At 38.3% G+C, this 20,450-nt stretch overlaps 1 pseudogene; it reads right to left on the reverse strand.

Moving 5' to 3' along the window:
• Window positions 1-4,431: 4,431 nt before the first annotated feature.
• On the reverse strand, window positions 4,432-18,151 carry LOC138422285 (heterogeneous nuclear ribonucleoprotein A1-like; annotated as a pseudogene).
• Between the last annotated feature and the right edge of the window lie 2,299 nt (window positions 18,152-20,450).

Genomic DNA, 20,450 nt, shown 5'->3' on the forward strand with positions numbered 1-20,450 from the left:
GAACAGCTACACTATCCATAATGAGTCATTTCTCTAATATTTATGGATGCCTGGAGTGCTGCAGTCCACTGGGTTGCAAAGAGCCGGACACGACTAAGTAACTGAACTGAACTGAAATAGAAAAAAATACACTGTGTACATTATCATAGAATATGAGAGTAGTGTTCAACTGCTCCAGATAATCACTTTATTAAATACAGTGCAAAAACAAAATATAAATAAATAAGAAACAATGTGGTAGGGATGGTAGAAAAATTCACAGATTATAAATACAAAACATGATGCAAACCTTAGATTTATACATTAAAGGAGAAGTAGACTAAAGTGCATGCTGGAAAAAAGCACAGGACCAAATGATGTGAAAGAATCTACTTGTTATACATTTAGTTTATCCTGTTCTGTTATCCTGACAATGAGCATTGAATGTGATGAACTTTAAGCACAGAGGATTTGTGTAGGTGAATGATATAGCTCTCCTCAAGTTCTTTAGTACAGGACTTCAGTAACAGGACATCACCACCCAGCTTAGCAGAAACCAACCTTTACATTCCTTATTTAAAACAGTTACAAAGCTTCGACTGTCTATACATACTCTACTATGGGATTAGTGATGGGATTATTTGTCCTTCCAGGAATAGACAGCATCCAAGTTTCCACATGGCTGAGGTAATAACCAAAAGACGTGACAGTAAAGGAGATATCAAAGGTAGAGGTCCAAGAAGCTTGCCTCACAAAGTTTCAGAACTAGGACTCAGGGGACCCCACTCTCCAAGGTCCCAAGTCACTTCCTGTCAGCACAGGTTCTTGAGGATGCATTTGTTGACTCTCTCCAAGCGCAAGAGCACAGTTACTTCTCATCCCAGCTGATATCCAATCCTGGCCATTAGCTCAGTTATAAGACAAAGCTAAAATCATTCATCATTTTCTCTAATAATCCTCTCTATCTCTTTGATTATTTTAACAACACAGCCTTGAGATTCAGTCCATCAGTTTCAGTTTAGTCTCTCAGTCGTGTCCAACTCTTTGCGACCCCATGAATCGCAGCACGCCAGGCCTCCCTGTCCATCACCAACTCCAGGATTCTCTCAGTCTCACGTCCATCGACCCCACGGACTGTAGCCTACCAGGCTCCTCCGTCCATGGGATTTTCTAGGCAAGGGTACTGGAGTGGGGTGCCATTGCCTTCTCAGTTATTCTATTCTACATCTATGTAAATGTATAACACTGTCACATGGTCCTGTAAATCAGCTTTAGGTAGCAAAATCATGGCAGCCATGAACAGCATCGTTTCTGTGGAAGGACCCTTTTCTGCTCAGTTCAGATGGTTGGGCATTCATGGTTAACTGAGGATTCTACTCATCCTCTGATGGTCTGAAATCCTGAATTCACTAAGTAATGATTCAACTCTGATACCATCCTGGAACTGTTGTATCAGTAGGAATGTGTGGAAGTCATGAGCAGAATGGTCCTTTCTCTCAAAAGGACTGGAAGTTGAATGTGCCTTTGAAAACATATTGACTTTATACAGACATTTAATTTGTTCTTAGCCCTCTGTTTTCCTCATCTGCACTCTTAGCAATATGATCCATGTTAGTCTATTACCTAAGGTTGAAATATCAGAGGCAGCTGATGACTGCTGTCCCCTCTGCCTTCTGCCATCACCAAAGCAATGTCAAATCCCAGGTATGTATCAGAACCCCCATCACATATCTCATTATAAAACCTGATTTTGCAGAAAGTACACTGGCCACAACCTAAGTAATTACTTTAGGAAGCTACAAAACAAAGCTCTCAAACAATAAGAGGAAAAGAAATAATGAAAAATTAGAATGAAAGAATCAAAGGATTTAAAAACAGTAAAACTAAAAAAAAAAAATTAGTCTAAATCAAGAGCTGGTTTCTTGAAAAATCAATAAAATTGATACCTCTATGCAGGCTAGATAAGAAAAAGAAGAAGACATATATTACCACTATTAGCCACTAAGGAGGGAAGTTTTTACTGCTGATCCCATTCACATTAAATGGTTAGTAAAGAAATTCTGAGTTCACCAAGTATTCCTCTGGGGTTCTTCCATAACATTTTATGGAATAATTTCAAAAATAATTGCAGAAAACCATTTGAAAAAAGTAATCAATTATAATAAAAACTTTAAAAGAAAATGAGAAATATAAGTTATACAAGTTATACATATTAAAAAAAATTAAAACCTTATGGCTAATATCATCTTTTGTGGAGTAGGACTAACTCTTTTCACATAAATTCAGGGGTAAGACAAGAATATCTTGTTTCTGAGTTCCTATTCAGCATTGTACTGGAAGTCCTAACATTCAATAAGATGAGGAAGAGAAAAATAAAGATACACAAAATTTAAAAGAAAGAATGAAACAGTTTTTACTCAAAGGTGATTGACTGTGTAGATAGCCTGAAAAATAACCAATAAAATGGATAAACAATGAAAAATAATGAATACAGCATGGTATCTGATATAAAGTCAGCATGTTTTTAAAAAATCAGTTGATTTCCTATAATCAACAAAGAAAATTGGAATATTAAATTTTAAAATTCCATTTACAATTGTATCAAAAATTTTAAACAAAAAAATGCTGATTAAAAAAAAAAACTAAGTAAATGGGAAATAGATGGGGAAACAGTGGAAACAGTGTCAGACTTTATTTTTGGGGGCTCCAAAATCACTGCAGATGATGACTGCAGCCATGAAATTAAAAGATGCTTACTCCTTGGAAGGAAGGTTATGACCAACCTAGATAGTATATTCAAAAGCAGAGACATTACTTTGCCAACAAAGGTCTGTCTAGTCAAGGCTATGGTTTTTCCAGTAGTCATGTATGGATGTGAAAGTTGAACTGTGAAGAAAGCTGAGCACTGAAGAATTGATGCTTTTGAACTGTGGTGTTGGAGAAGACTCTTGAGAGTCCCTTGGACTGCAAGGTGATCCAACCAGTCCATTGTGAAGGAGATCAGCCCTGGGATTTCTTTGGAAGGAATGATGCTAAAGCTGAAACTCCAGTACTTTGGCCACCTCATGTGAAGAGTTGACTCATTGGAAAAGACTCTGATGCTGGGAGAGATTTGGGGCAGGAGGAGAAGGGGACAACAGAGGATGAGATGGCTGGATGGCATCCCTGACTCGATGGACGTGAGTTTGGGTGAACTCCGGGAGTTAGTGATGGACAGGGAGGCCTGGCGTGCTGCGATTCATGGGGTCACAAAGAGTCGGACACGGCTGAGCGACTGAACTGAACTGAAGTAAATGGAGAGATTTTGTGTTCATGGATTGGAGAACTCAATTACTACTTTTCTTAGTAGTAAAGAAGTCATTTTTTTTTCCAAATTGATGTATTTATTGATTTAACACAACACTATTGCTAAAATACTAGCAATTTGTTTGGTGGTAATAACAAACCAATTAAAATCATTGTACACTAAGAAAGCAAACACTCAATTTCCAGATTCACTGTCACGCAACAGTAATCAAGAGAGCATGGCACTGGTGAAAGAATAGACATACAGCCTAAGCAATAAGCAGAGAACTTAGGAATAGCCCCACACAGACAAAGTCAACTGATTTTTGACAAAAGCAAAAAGGCAGTATAACAGATATAACACGAGGATAGTCTTTTCCATTGATGATGATGGAATAAGAAGAAGCCCCCATCTTTTTAAATAAAGAAAGAAAAAATAATAAAGAAACTGGATATGGATCTCATGTTTTCTGCAAATATCATTCAAAATATACCGTTGACCTAAATGTAATGCAAAGTTACAAAACTTCTAGAAGAATACATAGGAAAAACTCTGCATTACCTGCAATTTGGTGATATGTTTTTAGATATGATTCAACATTGAAAGCAAATCCATGGAAGAAAAATATACATAAAAGTTGGAATTTATTAATTTTTTGGAGGGTATTAAATCTTTTTTGTTTACACATAATAATGGATGATACACAAGCTTCATTCCCTGGCTGAGTTCACAAATCTGGGGCAGGGCCTAGCTGCTACAAAGAAGAAATGCTGTAGACAATACTCATGTGTATGGGCAAAAAGTTGAGGACTGCACTTGTGACCAATTGTATAGCAGGTCATTTCAGTTTCTGTTCTGTGGAAAGCATAAAGCATTTCAACAAAGGGTTTTAATGTAGATTTCTTTTCTGTACCCATGCTGTTGATGGCTAAATGTAATAGGCTGATCATGACATTGAATAAAGGTATGTCTCTTTTTTTTAATGTGCAATGTAAAGTTTGTCTACTCTGAAGCCATTTTGATAAACTATCCCAACAGTAGGAAGTTAGAATTCCTTCAGGGTGATGCCAGGTTCCATTTGAAAATGTATTTGCAACCTGCTTTGGTGGAGAAGCTGTCACTTCTCTGGCTCTCCTCTCCTGCTAAGCTTGGTTTCCTGGCAGTAATTAAAACCATTTGTCACTGCCATAGCTACTGTTGCTGCTGGAACCACCATAGCCACCTTGGTTTCATGGTTTAGCAAAGCATTGACCTCCATCATAGGGGTCAGAACTTCTGCCTCCAAAGTTTCCTCCTTTCATGGGTCCAAAATTTAAGACTGATGGTTGTAATTACCAAAATCCTTGTAGCTTCCACCTCCAAAACTGCGTCCATCATTATAGCCATCCCCACTGCCGCCATATCCACCACCACCACCATGGCTGCCACCAAAGCCACCTCGACCACTGAAGTTTCTCCATGACCAGAGTTGTCACTCCCACTGAAACTACCTTCACGACCACCACCAAAGTTTCCAGAACCATTTTGACCTCTCTGGTTGATTGAAGCACCAGCCATCTCTTGCTTAAATAGGGCTTTTCTTACTTCACAGTTGCGGCTATTCACAGTGTAGTACTTCTAATGACAGTCTTGTCTACGGAGTCATGGTAATCAAAAGTTAAAAAGCCTCTCTCTTTGCCACTGCCTCAATCAGTCATGATTTCAACCACTTCAATTTTACCAAACTGTTCAAAATAACCCCTCAGGTGATGTTCTTCAGTGTTGTCTCTAATGCCGCCAATAAACATCTTTTTCACAGTTAAGTGGGCACCAGGTCTTTGAGAATCTTCTCTGGAGACGGCCCTCCTCGGCTCCATAACTCTTCCATCTACCTTGTATGGTCTTGCATTCATGGCCTCCTCCACCTCCTCCACAGTAACCTGTGTGACAAACCCGAAGCCTCTGGAGCACTTGGTGCTTGGAACCCTCATTACCGCACAGTCTGTGAGCATTCTGCATTGCTCAAAATGGCTCCTCAGACTCTCATTGGTTGTTGCAAAGCTCAGTCCTCCAATGAAGAACTTCTGCAGCTGTTCGGACTCTTTGGGAAACTCTGACTTAGACTTGATTGCAGTGGAGAGGGAGAGGCTTCAATGATGCTTACCCAGCAGCATCCACAGGCAAAAAGTGGAATTTATTTAATTTTTTAAAAATTTTTAAAAAGCAGTGTTCTGCAAAAAAACTGTTAAGAGGATGAAACATCACAGATTAAAAAAACATTTGTAAATCACTTAGCTAGTAAATGACTAATATACAAAATATACAAAATTACATAATAATAGTGTCTCAGTCCTCTATACTAAGAAAACAATAATAAGCAAAAAAAAAAACTGAATAAACAACTCATCACTGAAAATATACAGGTGGCAAATAAGCATATGAAAACATTCTCAATGTCATGTATCTTTAAGGAAATAGAAATTACGTACTACTGTGCACCTACTGGAACGGCTAAAACTTAAAATCTGACAGTATCCATCACTGATGAATACTGTGGACCAACAGTACCTCCCATTTATTGCTGGTAGGAAAGCAAAATGTTACAACCACTTTGAGATATATGTTGGCAGTTTCTTATAAGCTAAACATAGCTTGCTAGAGAATAACTCCAGTTTTACCCAACTGATTTGAAACTTATACAGAAATCTGCACATGAATAAATTATAAATCAGCTTTACTTAGCACCATTAAAAACTGGTAGCAACCTAAATGTATTTGAATAGATGAATAAATGAATAAACCATGGTATATTAGTATAATGGAATATTACCCAGTGATATAAATGGATGAACTATCAACCCAAAAAACAACATATATGAACTGTAAGAATATCACTAAGTGAATGAAGCAAGTCTTGAAAAGGCAGCATACTTTATGATCCCATTTAAACGACATTCTGAAAAAGACAAAACTATGGAAAAGGAAAACAGATTAGTGATTGTCAGGGTCTTGGAGGTAAGGGAGGGGTTGGTTGGTTGAAGCACAGAGGAATTTTCAGTGCTGTAACTATTTTGCTTGATGCTAGTGTCAGACACATATTACTATGTACTTGTCAAAACTCATAGAATCTTTCACCACAGGAAGTGAACTTTAATATACACAAACAAAAATTCAAGGAGGTCAGGGATCCCAAAATGGAATGCAAACTGTGGCAAGAGACTCTAACTGTATTACAAATGTGTAATATAAACTCTCAGAGAAGTGAAATCACTCAGTCGTGTCCAACTCTTTGCAACCCCATGGACTGTAGCCTACCAGGCTCCTGCATCCATGGAATTTTACAGGCAGGAATACTGGAGTGGGTTGCCGTTTTCTTCTCCAGGGGATCTTTCTGACCCAAGGTTTGAACCTGGGTCTCCCGCATTGCAGGCAGACTTTTTACCATCTGAACCACCAGGGAACACCCAACCTCTCAGAGAAGGGTGTGGAAAATGTTCTGACTCATGCAAAGAGTTGACTCATTGGAAAAGACTTTGATGCTGGGAGGGATTGGGGGCAGGAGAAGAAGGGGACGACCGAGGATAAGATGGCTGGATGGCATCACTGACTCGATGGACGCGAGTCTGAGTGAACTCCAGGAGTTGGTGATGGACAGGGAGGCCTGGCGTGCTGCGATTCATGGGGTCGCAAAGAGTCAGACACGATTGAGTGACTCAACTGAACTGAAGCAGATTTGGAAATAAGTGGAGGAAAAAAGAAACTGCATGTAAGCACCGTACTCCAGTAGGTAGCATTGTTTCTTACAGGGGTATAGGTTGATAACTGTGAAACCCTAGATTATGCTGGAATTGAACAGATAGGTAAATGGATGCTAAATGACAAGAGCCAGGAGCCTCACTCCTTGGGGGGGGGGGGTGCAGAGTTTACATAGAAGCAGGGGGAGTAGCTAGAAGAACCCATATGGTTATGGATTGGACGTGGTGCCTCCAGCATGAACTCATGTTCAATTTAACATAAATACAGATGGAGAGATTCAGCAATACTTAGAGCAAAATGTTGCCTGGGAAGACTTAGGTGCAATGAGCACATCAGTACAGAATCAGAGCTCCTTGCAAAGAATGGTTGATTCTAGGCCTGGGGAATGTAATACACAATATGAGCCTGGAGCATAATTAATCCAAAAAGTAGGAAATGCTATATTAAACACGCACACACACACACACGCACACACGCACACATATACACACACTGATGGGAGCATGTAAAGGGGGAACAGAAATCAATTGAAAAAGCTCCCAATGGCCAAAACTGGAACCATTCTAACAATTAAGCAAATAACATATTATTGGATTATGACTCAAAGCATAAAATAAATACCTTGAGTCCATACTCATCTAAATAAATGATTGAGTAAATAAATAAATGACTGAGAATATGCCCAGTATAGAAGAATTCCAAATAATTTATGTAGATACTCTCCCCTTAATATGGTGGAGCTGGTGGAACATCACATCCTTCCCTCCCACCAGTCTTCAAAGAATACAGGATGAAAATGCGGCAAAGGAGTAACTAAGTTGGAAACTGTAGTGGACAAATATTATCTGAGCCAGGTGATCAAGGTTGGCATCAACAATGATAAATCATGTTGAGAATACATATCCTTGATGTGATTTGATGAAAATGTCACTTTATCTGTGACTTTTCTCCCAAGACACATATCCTCAGTCTATTCATGGGAAATAGAAAAAGTAAGACAAACCCAGACTGAACCACATTCTACAAAATATCTGACCAGTACTATTCAAAATTATCAAGGTCCTTGAAAACAAGGTAAGTCTGAGAAATGATCACAGCCAAAAGTATTCCATGCAAACACAGCTACTGAATGTTGACATGGCATCTTGCTTTGGATCCTGGGATAGAACAGCATAAGAAAAAAATTAAAGAAATATTTAAAATATGGTCTTGAGTTATTAATATTGCATCAATACTAATTCACTAATACAACAAATATTTCAGACATAGATAAGATGTTAGCAATCAGGGAAATAAGATGCAGAATATATGGAACTTAGAAAGATGGTAATGATAACCCTGTATGTGAGACAGCAAAAGAGACACACATGTATAGAATGGACTTTTGGACTCTGTGGGAGAGGGAGAGGGTGGGATGATTTGGGAGAATGGCATTGAAACATGTATACTATCATGTAAGAAACGAATTGCCAGTCTATGTCCTATGCAGGATACAGGATGGTTGGGGCTGGTGCATGGGGAAAATCCAGAGAGATGATATGGGGTGAGAGGCGGGAGGGGGGTTCATGTTTGGGAACTCATGTACACCCGTGGCAGATTCACATCAATGTATGGCAAAACCAATACAGTATTGTAAAGCAAAATAAAGTAAAAATTGAAATTTAAAAAAAGGTGCAGAATATGAGAACTCTGTATACTGTGTTTATACCTTTTCTATAAATCTAGAAATTTCCTAAAATAGAAAAATTACTAAAAAATTGCCCTTATATTTGGAAAAGATGAAAACTCTGACTTGAAAAGATACATGCACCCTAATGTTCGTAGCAATACTATTTGCAGTAGCCAAAACATGGAAGCAATACATACTGTATATATATGTATGCATATAATGGAATATTACTCAACCTGCTCTAGCACTGGATTGCACCATAAACAATTAGTGGAAATTAAGCCAGTTTTGACATTAAAAAAACAGAAATTTAAAATGGTTTGACCTAATAATCAAGATAATCGTCTTCGGTGTCAATAGCATTTAAAAATTTAATAACTACTGTCAAAATAGGTCTCCAAAAAGGTTGTACATCAATTTATATCAATGGCAGAGAAGAGGACAGGGTACTCTCCACTCTTGGTTAATGGGTCAGTCCCAGGGCGGCCAGTGGCAGCAGTGAGGCCAGAGAGCCCTCCACTCCTTGGCGTCCTCCAGTGTTGGCTCCAGCCTTCCCTGGACCCTCTTCCTGGTGACTCCAGCAGGGCCGCTGCCTCAGTCCACCAGCAGCCATGTAGACCGATCTCTGACAGCTGGTGAAAGTTTACGCACTCAAGGAGGACCAGCAGTGGGACAACCAGGGCACCAGGCATGTAATCTAGCTACACAGAGCACCAGAAGGACATGTCTCTGCTAGTCAAAACGTGGCAAAACATGGTCCACTGGAGAAGGGAATGGCAAACCACTTCAGTATTCTTACCTTGAGAACCCCATGGAAAGTATGAAAAGACAAAAAGATATGATACTGAAAGATGAGGCCACTGAGTCAGTAGGTCTCCAACACGCCACTGGAAAAAAGTGGAGAAATAATTCCAGAAAAAATGAAGAGCCTGAGCCAGAGCAAAAAAGATGCCGAGTTGTGGTTGTGTCTGGTTGTGCAAGTAAAGTCTGATGCTGTAAAGAACAATATTGCATAGGAACCTGGAATGTTAGTCCCTGAATCAAGGGAAATTGGAAGTGATCAAACAGGAGATGGCAAGAGTGAACACTGACATTTTAGAAAACAATGAACTGAAATGGATGGGAAAGGGCACATTTAATCCAGATGACCATTATATCTACATTATACCTAAGGGCAGGAATCCCTTAGAAGGAATAGAATAGCCCTCATAGTCAACAAAATAGTCTGAAATGCAGTAATTGGGTGCGATCTCAAAAATGACAGAATGATCTCTGTCCATTTCCAAGGCAAACCATTCAATATCACAGTAATCCAAGTCTATGCCCCAACCCCAAATGCCAAAGAAGCTGAAGATGAATTATTCTATGAAGACCTATAGGACCTCCTAGAACTAACACCGAAAATAGATGTCCTTTTCCCATAGGGTATTGAAATGCAAAAATAGGAAGACAAGAGATACCTGGAGTAACAGGCAAGTTTGGCCTTGAAGTACAAAATGAAGCAGGGAAAAGGTTAAAAGAGTTTTGCCAAGAGAACACACTGGTCATAGCAAGCACCTTCATCCAACAACACAAGAGAGGACTCTACGCATGGACATCACCAGATGGTCAACACTGAAATCAGATTGATTATATTCTTTGCAGCCAAAGATGGAGAAGCTCCATACAGTCAGCAAAATCAAGACCTGGAGCCTACTGTGACTCATATCATTAGCTCCTTATTGCAAAATCAGACTCAAATCGAAGAAAGTAGCAAAAACCACTAGGCTATTCAGGAATGACCTAAATCATATCCCTTGTGATTATATAATGTAGGTGATGAATAAATTCAAGGGACTAAATCTGGTAGACAAAGTGCCCTCAGAACTATGGACTTAGGTTCATACCATTGTACAAGAGGTGGTGACTAAAACCACTCCCAAGAAAAAGATATGCAAGAAGGCAAAGCAGTTGTCTGAGGAGGTCTTACAAACAACTGAGAAGAGAAGAGATGCTAATGGCAAAGGACAAAAGGAAAGTTACATTCATCTGAATGCAGAGTTCCGGAGAATAGCAAGGAGAGATGAAAGAGCCTTCCTAAGTGAATGATGCAAAGAAATGAAGGAAAACAATAGCATGGGAAAGACTAGAGATCTCTTCAAAAAAATTCAAGATAACAAGGGAATATTTCATGCAAGATGGGCCCAATAAAGAACAGAAATGGCAAGAACCTAACAGAAAAAGAGATTAAGAAGAGATGGCAAGATACACAGAAGAACTGTATGAAAAAGGTCTTAAACCAAGATAACCACAATGGTGTGGTCACTCACCTAGAGCTAGACATCCTGGAATGTGAAGTCAAGTGGGCCTTAGGAAGTATTACTAGAAACAAAGCCAGTGGAGGTGATGGAATTACAGCAGAGTTATTTCAAATCCTAAACGATGATGCTATTAATGTGCCACACTCAATATGTCAGCAAATTTGGAAAACTGAGCAGTGGCCACAGGACTGGGAAAGCTCAATTTTTATTCCAAAATCAAAGAGGGAAATACCTAAGAATGTTCAAACTACTGCACAATTGTATGCTTGTTACATGCTAGCAAGATTATGCTCAAGCTAGGCTTCAACAATGTATGAACTGAAAAATTCCAGAAGTACAAGCTGGATTTAGAAAAGGCAAAGGAACCAGAGATCAAATTGCCAACATCCACTAGATCATAGAAAAAGCAAGGGAATTTTTTTAAAAATCTACTTTTGCTTCATTGACTATGCTAAAGCCTTTGACTGTGTGGATCACCACAAACTGTGGAAAATTCTTAGAGATGAGAGTACCAGACCACCTTACCTGTCTCCTGAGAAACCTCTATACAGGTCAAGAAGCAACAGAAAGAACCAGACATGAAACAGTGAACTGGTTTAAAACTGGAAAGGCGTAGTTCAACGTTGTATATTGTCACTCTGCTTATTTAATTTACATGCAGAGTACATCATGAGAAATGCCAGACTGAATGAAGCACAAGCTGGGAGAAATATCAACAACCTCAGATATGCAGATGATACCACCCTGATGGTGGAAAACAAGGAGGAACTAAAAAGCCACTTATAAAGATGAAAGAGGAGAGAGAAAAAGCTAGCTTGAAACACAGCAACAACAAAAAAAAGGTCATGCAATCTGGTCCCATCACTTCATGGCAAATAGATGGGGAAAAATTGGAAACAGTGAGAGATTTCATTTTCTTGGGCCCCAGAATCAGTGGAGATGGTGACTGCAGCCACAAAATTAAAAGACTCCTTGGAAGAAAAGCTATGACAGCTGAGAGAGTGTTTAAAAGCCAAGACATCGCTTTGCTGATTAAGGTCTGCATAGTCAAAGCTATGGTTTTTTCAGTAGTCATGTCTGAATGTGAAAGTTGGACTATAAAGAAGGCTGAGTGCTGAAGAACTGATGCTTTTGAACTGTGGTGCTAGAGGAGAATCTTGAGAGTCCCTTGAACAGCAAGGAGATCAAACTAGTCAATCTTAAAGGAAACCAACCCTAATATTCATTGGAAGGACTGATGCTGAAGCTGAAGCTCCAATACTTTGGCCACCTGATGTGAATGGAAAAGACCCTAATGCTGAGAAAGATTGAGGGCAAGATGAGAAGGGGGTGGGAGAAGATGAGATAGTTCGATGGCATCAATGACTCAATGGACATGAGTTTGATCAAATTCTGGGAGATGGTGAAGGACAGTGAAACCTAATGTGATGCAGTCCATGTGATCACAAAGAGTCAGACATGACTGAGCAACTGAACAACAAAAACAACATAAAAAGAATGAAATACTGCCATTTGTAGCAACATATAAGGACCTAGAAATTATCACATTAAGTGAAGTAAGACATAGAAAGACAAATATTGTATGGTATCATTTATATGTGGTATTTAAAGAAAATGGTATAAATGAACTTAAATATAAGACTGAAACAGAACCACAGACATAGGATACAAATTATGATTATCAAAAGGAAAAGAGTTGGGGGAAGGAATAAATTAGAAGTTTGGAATTAACAGATACATCCAATGATATACTGTCAACTACAAATTGGTACTTGCCTTTGTCACTGGCCATCAACCTCTACAAGGATTAAATCATGTGCTTCTGCAGCTGCTGACCTTCAACACCCCTGAAAGGAATTCAAGGTGGAGAGAATAATTCAAGGTGGAGAGAAGAAATGAGGTACTTTGTGCTCTGGGAAAAACTGGCAGAACAGGTCCTCAGTTAGATAATTTCAGAAGATTTTATGAGTCCTATTCTTGCATCTCCTCATATTTAGAAAAGCACTAAAGTCCTTCATGTTCCTTGTGACTAGCAGAAACCTTCATGAGACTAGCAGAAACCTGGAAAAAATATGGGCTTGATTGCATGTACTCCTCCTTCACCAAAGCCACATATATTACTAACCTACACCACCCCCACCATGCCCCACTGTTCACCTCTTTGGAGCAGTTTCTCAGAGCTATCTGAGGTGCTGTGTCCTGGGCTATAGTCCTCATTTTGTCCCACATACAACTTAACTAACAATTTTCACATTGTGAATTTTTATGTAGTTAATACAAAAAATATATATAAACAGCAGGGACCTACTGTATAGCACCATGAATTATATTCAATATCTTTTAATGACATATAAAAGGAAAATTATCTGCAAAATAATATATATAGAGAGACGCACATATATGTAGATACATTTTATTGTTCAGCTGCTCACTTGTGTCCAACTCTTTGCAGCCCCATGGACTCCAGCAGGCCAGGCTTTCCTGTCCTTCACCGTCTCCCAGAGTTTGCTCAGACTCACATCCATTGAGTTGATAATGTGAGGCTTCCACATCACAGGCAAGTTCTTTACTGTCTCAGCCATCAGGAGTTGCATATATATTATATATATATATATATATACACATATATGACATATATGTATAACTGAATCACTTTACTGTGTACCTAAAATTGACACACATTGTAAATTAACTATACTTCAATTTTAAAAAGTAATAAAAAAAACACATTGCCCCATTGGTATTCTTAAAAGTTAGGCACAAATTCAAACTCAATAGAATATACCTTCAATTTTCTAGGAACCAATTATTCTCATTTTCATTTCCAAGTGAATTATTAAACACAATAATTTGAACAGAGGTTTAAAGAGCTTTACCCTAGATGTCTATTTTGTTTTAATCATGAAACTCAAATATGCATAGTGTTATAGATTGTATATTCCTTTTAAATTATTATAACAGGGTGTCCAAGAAAAAAGGGAAAGAAGTCAAAATCTTATCATTTACTATTAAGAAATGTCCTAATTTGAAGAGTTCTGTCAGAAATATTTTTATACAGTGTACCATTTTGCATATTGTCCCCTCAAAATTCATGTCCACAGTAACCTCACACTGTGAACTTATTTGGAAATAGAGTCCTTGAGGATATGATTAGGTGAATCATCCTGGAACAGGGTTGGCCCTAATTCAATGACTGGAGTCCTTATAGGAAAACAAAACAGACACATGGTGAGAAAAAGAGAAGAAATAGACACAACACACAGACACACAGAGAAAACCAGACAGATGCCAAGTGACACTGGAAACAAAGACTGCAGTGATGCAGCTACCTGGCCAAAAAAAGGCAAGTGGTATCCACCAGAAGGGAAAATCTTCCCCTAAAGCCTTTAGCAATTTGCATTGTCCTGGCAACCTCTTGATTTCATGCTTCTAGCCTCCAGAACTGTAAGAGAACAAGTCTTGTAGTTTTAAGCCACCAAGTTCATGGCAATTTGTTCTGGCAGACCTAGGAAATGAATGCATACAGATTTGCAGGGTGGGCGATACACCAGAATGAAAGTGGTGCTTGTGTCTTTCTCAGAGCTAATTCCTTCTGTTGTATTTCTTTTTCTCCAGCAGTTGCAGACTGCTGATGGATGCAGGGGTGTTGAAATGAGCACTGATTCTTGATATCAGAAAACATCACATTATCATCACCTACTCTTATCAGACCTATCACAGCTTCTCATCTCTGACTAGCAAATTGTGCTATTTGGATGAAGTCACTTTCATTAATTAACAATTCCTTTCACAAGTCAATTATTTTCTTTTCTAAGCCCAAGAGCCTAATTTTAGCTACTTAACCTCATTATGTCCTTGACATCACTTTGGTGAAATTCTAAAACTTCTTTCATTTACTTTTTTGACAAAAAGTAAAACTACACACCAATCATATTAACGTTTCTCCTGTAATTAAATCTTTTATCTAAAGTTAACATGGCTGAGAAGAAGAGAATATAAAGGGTCTTTGGTCCCAGTCTTCCCAACACTATTTTTGTTTCTAAAATCTATGAAATGCTCCAAGATAGTCTATTGAAAAAAAGAGGTCGAACCTACTTTTATTCTGAAAAGAAGGTCTCGAGAATTGCAATATTTTCCCCCACTCTCATTCCTACTTCTTTACCCATGGAACTATTAATGTAAGATATATTAAGATAAATAAGAAAGAAATGAGATTTTAACAGTGAGAAAATGAGAGAGCCTTTTCAGCAAGATATTTGAGTTCCTACAGTAGAGAAGTGATTTCACAGTATAGATGAGGCAAAATCACTGGAAGTAAAAGTTCTTTTTTAATTTAAAATGGGAAGGGGCTGGAGAACATCATACTAAAATAAATGTCTGCTAAGTCTACTGCAAGGCTTTAATTACCTGTGAACCAGAAACTATGGAAGGTAAATAACATGGTGACATTAAGATTACCAGTAATGTAGGTCATTATTTTTACAGAAAAGCAATTGCAATAACCTGCTTAGTATTTTCCTCTCAATATTGCTGAGAAAGAAATAGATTGGCACTAACAAAATAAGACCTGACAAGTGAGTGATACACCCAACAACACCAACTCCCTGGATAACAACCTTACTTTTCTGTTGAAATCTTTTCTGAGCTGCTTTTACTCTTGACAACCCATAAAATAATTCCTTTTTCATAATTCCCCATGGTTCAACATTTATTTGGTATTTGCATACAATAGAATTCAAAGTAAGCTGCAAGTGCTCAATATTAGAATACAGATAGGATGAAATAACGTAAGTGTTAGTTGCTCCATCATGTACGACTCTTTGCAACCCTCTGACTATAGCCCACCAGGGTCCTCTGTCCATGGTATTCTCCAGGCAAGAATACTGGAATGGGTAGCCATTTTCTCCTCCAGGGCATCTTCCCCACCCAGGCATTGAACCCAGTTACAGTCTGAGCCACCAGGGAAGCCCTGCATCAATAAACACTAATAACTATATACATGGGCTAAGAGTAAGCATCAGAACTCATCTCTGTGTATGCTTGGAGTAAATAAATACACGTAATGGCAATTACCATCTACTATGCCTATGCAAAGTTCAATAAGATTCATACTTCCACTTTTGTCAATAGTCCACTCCACTGTTGTTTGTGTTTTGGCTGTGGTTCCCAGAAAACAGACTTTTAGAAGTACTTTTGTTTATAGGATGTTTGCCAGTTATTATTGTTAGGAAAATAATAAAAATTTGCCTTAAAAAGTAAAGTGAGAAGGATTGGGCAGAGGGAGACATTGAGTGGATTCAGTCTCAAAAGTGGTCTCAACCAGGGAGTTCTTAAGTAGGTCTGACCCTTCAAAGATGCCGCAAGAAAGAAATCAGAGCCTTTTAACCCTATATTAATGAGTCATTAGAAGTGGCTGCTGATGGGGACATGGCTTAACACCAGGAGAGACAACTCTCTTTCAAAGGCAATTGGCAGAGAAGGACTCAGTGGTGGCCTGTCAGCCAGCAACACCCCATCATCTGAGGATGAGGGTCACAGCCCAGATGGGAGGATTGGGAAGAGCATCTCTGCATTTACCTTAGTTTCCCATTGGTCCCCAGTTTTCCCATCTTTGTTTACTTAATGCCACTCCCATATCCTGCTCACATCCTAAATCTTCTCACCCTTTTAAAAGTCTTGGTCCTGATGGCTTATGGTCTGTATCCATGTCCCTAAATATTAACTCAGAGAAGGCAATGGCACCCCACTCTAGTACTCTTGCCTGGAAACTCCCATGGACGGAGGAGCCTGGTGGGCTGCAGTCCATGGGGTCACTAAAAGTCGGACACGACTGAGTGACTTCACTTTCGCTTTCACTTTCATGCATTGGAGAAGGAAATGGCAACCCACTCCAGTGTTCTAGCCTGGAGAATCCCAGGGACGGGGGAGCCTGGTGGGCTGCCATCTATGGGGTCACACAGAGTCAGACGCGACTAAAGCGACTTAGGAGCAGCAGCAGCAAATATTTACGATTTCTGTACTCAGTCAGGACTTTCATCTTATTCCAGTAGAGCCAACAAGGCAGCTGATGCGTCCCTAGAGGCAGGGAAAGAGGAGTTCTGTGACTGTAGTGGATGCCACAAGTGTTCCACGCATAATCCCTCATCCCTACCATTTCACTTTACATGGGCTGAATGCCAGCCGCTAGCACTGCGTTCTGTTGCCTTATGATTTTCTGTTTTGCAAGAGCTCATTTTGACCATCTGTATACAAACCAGGGAAGCATGGGAGAATCTAAACCAATGATTGACATAAACTGGAATATAAAATATCTCAGATCTCGTTCTCCTCATCTGGAATCCTACTGATATGTGTGTCCTGCCCTGGCTACCAGATTTCCCCAGTGAGCTCAAACTCCAGTTACCCACAGTGGTGACTTGGTTACCACTTCCCTTCTCTCTGGCAACTCCCTGATGAAGGTTTCTGAGATTGTCTCCCAAATATACTACTTAAAGGCAAATCCTTATGGATTGGCCTGGTTCATGGATAGCCCAATTGCAAACAGTTATATTAGTTCAAATGTACCTAAAGGGACAAATTTTAGGTGGTGATGGAATATAGGAGTAAGGGGAAAAATAAGCAAAAGATGAATTTATAAATGAAGATTAAAAAAATGGAGTTAAGATATAAAAAATGTCCGAAGAGAAAGATGCCAATATTTCAGAAGGTTGATTATTGATATATTTCTTTCCAGTACATATTTTGGTTTAGAGCCAGCATATCCCTCAACTAACTATTTTAATGAGATTTACATACATCATTGTTAGTCATCATCTCACCACCAATAAATGAATAAACACATAAATAAATAGTGATGTATGTCAACTGTGTGTATCTGAAGGGCAGAAAAGATAGATCTGTGTTATAAACATGTGTTGTTTCTTAATTGTCCAGTCTCAAACCCTCAAAAGATAGTGTCAGTCCCTATCTTTGGGGATCCTTGTGTAGCATCCTGCAAGGTGGCTCCCGCATCCCACTGTGGAAGCCAAAGCAATAATGTTACATTCCTGCTCTGGCACGATTACTGAACAGGCTCCTCAGAAGTTCTCTTCCTGGACTTTGAACCTGAGTTGCCAAACTGGTGGAGATGACCTTCATCACAGTGTCAGCATTTGGATCAGAGTGTTTCTGCAGGGTGACCATGCCTGTGGATCCTGCAGTGAAGTCCTCGCAAGCTTCCAGGTCCCTGACTGTTCTTCCAATGTAGCTTTCTTCCTCCAACCAGTTCTATGAATCCCTAATATCCATTCAATAAATGTCATGCCCGCTAAGGGAGGAAGATTCGTGCAGATATACCAGGTCTATGTAGCAGCTAAGAGTCCCAAGGGAAACTTGGGAAATTTGGAACTGGTAACCCGAACATGATGGAGAACCCATGAAACTCTTGTAAATATTTCTCTGAGACCATTTAGAGCTTCCTGATACGTGTCATTGCCAAACCTTGATCTTTGTATCTTTCCAGCATATTCCTTTAAGGTGCTTACTTTATCACTGTCAATCAAATAAAAGTAATGTATATTTTTAAGTTAAAAATTATAAGTGCATGAGTTTTATAATTTATCTACATCTAAGTCCATATGACATTTTTTGATCTTTCTAATACCAGTCATTTTTGTAAACCTGATTTAAAATTCAAATGTACATCTCACAATTGCACATTTTTTTAATCTGACCAATATCACATGTTAAAAAGTATATATATATTTCCCCATTAATGATTTACTTTGGTTTGCATTAAGAGCAAATGCAGAAGAAATTGCTAAACTCTATAATAAAGTACTATGAGAAAATATTGAGAAAGTTAATTTAAACTGTACATTTCAAACTCAAACTGATAAAAAGATCCCTCTGTAAAAGTTTTCAAAGTCATCATTTTCAAATATATTCTTATTTTAAAAATCAAATTTATGTTGCCTAATTTTTAATTAATTTATTTTTTATTGAAGGATAATTGCTTTACAGAATTTTTCTGTCAGACCTCAACACGAATCAGCCATATTTTCAACATTCAAAATACAAGACTCTTTCTATTTAAAATTAATTAAGACAAAAGAAAGTTTAAGCCAAAGAGGAACATCCTCTGTATATTTGATATGTAAATGTATTTCAACTATATCATGCTAACTGATCCAAGACATCTTCCATTGTTTTGATTATCTGCATGGTTGATCAGGAAATGGAGTGGGAAAGTAGCAATCACTTGTGCGGTTAGATTTATCTTAATTTTTAAACTGTTTAGTTTCATTTATCTGGAAGAAAAACCTCTGTAATTATTTTTAAAGACTTAAACAAATTGATTTAAGTCTGGATGTGAAGTCTTACCATGGTTGGAAAGGCAGTAGTAAATACATGAGTGTATAGGTTCTTGGTGAGGTCTAGGTTCATACAATGATTAAACCAAATAGAAGTTTAGTCATTTAGGGAAGATTGGATTAATGTTCATAAAGACTGAGTTAGTATTATTATTTCTTAATAAATACAACTATTAATTATTTTTGAATCTTGGCCTCATACTAGAGATAGCAGAGTGGATTTTATGATTTATACATCACTTAGGACACGGTCTCTATTGACTATAATAGTGATCTATCAAATAATGAACTACCAAAAGGTGAAGTAGCTTTAATTTAAAGATCTGACATATTACTTCCCAAACCACATACTTCATCTAGTTTGAAAAGACCACTTTTGAAAAACTGGATGAAAAGTAGAATTTTTAAACTCTACTTTCCTGTTACCTGCATACACAAAACGTAGGTCTTTTACATGTAGTATAAGATGTTGCAACATCTGGATGCTTTAAGCCTTTTGCTTATCCACATAAACCATTGATTCCTGCAATATTGAACTTCTGGAAGTGTCTTCAGTTTTTCATGCCTTTCTTTGTGCTTCCACTTAAACAAATGCTCTTTATCTATTCCCTCATTTAAGGCTTATGTCAGATATCATCTCCTATGGTAAGCTTTCCTTAACTCCCCAACTTTCACCTCTCCTCTACTGCTACAGGACCTCTTTTTCATAACTCTGTTGGTGCCCTGATAGTCTGTTTCAAAAACAAAGGATAGATTTGGAAAGGACTTCAAGGTGACTATGAGCCACTTGGTGGCATGTGCCATGACCTACTCTCCTTATCTCAGACAACTAGCACAGGAAATGACATATACTAGGTCTTGGTATGTTTTCATTTTATAAATGAATGAAAAAATGTCACATTCCTTTATAGGACTGATGCCTTGAAATATGCCATCCAGTTATTGGAAGAGTTATAGTGACAAAAGGTTGATAAAATATCTTTAGTGTACGAAATACAGATACTTATAATCAGAATTATTTTTCTTACTGAATTACTCCCATTGATTAAAAAAAACACCCTTTTGTTTTCGTTTTTATCATATATGGTATCTATATTTTTAATTTTCTTCCAATAGTTGAAATGGAAGGT

This window comes from Ovis canadensis, chromosome 17, assembly GCF_042477335.2.
Source record: "Ovis canadensis isolate MfBH-ARS-UI-01 breed Bighorn chromosome 17, ARS-UI_OviCan_v2, whole genome shotgun sequence".
Lineage (NCBI taxonomy): Eukaryota > Metazoa > Chordata > Mammalia > Artiodactyla > Bovidae > Ovis > Ovis canadensis.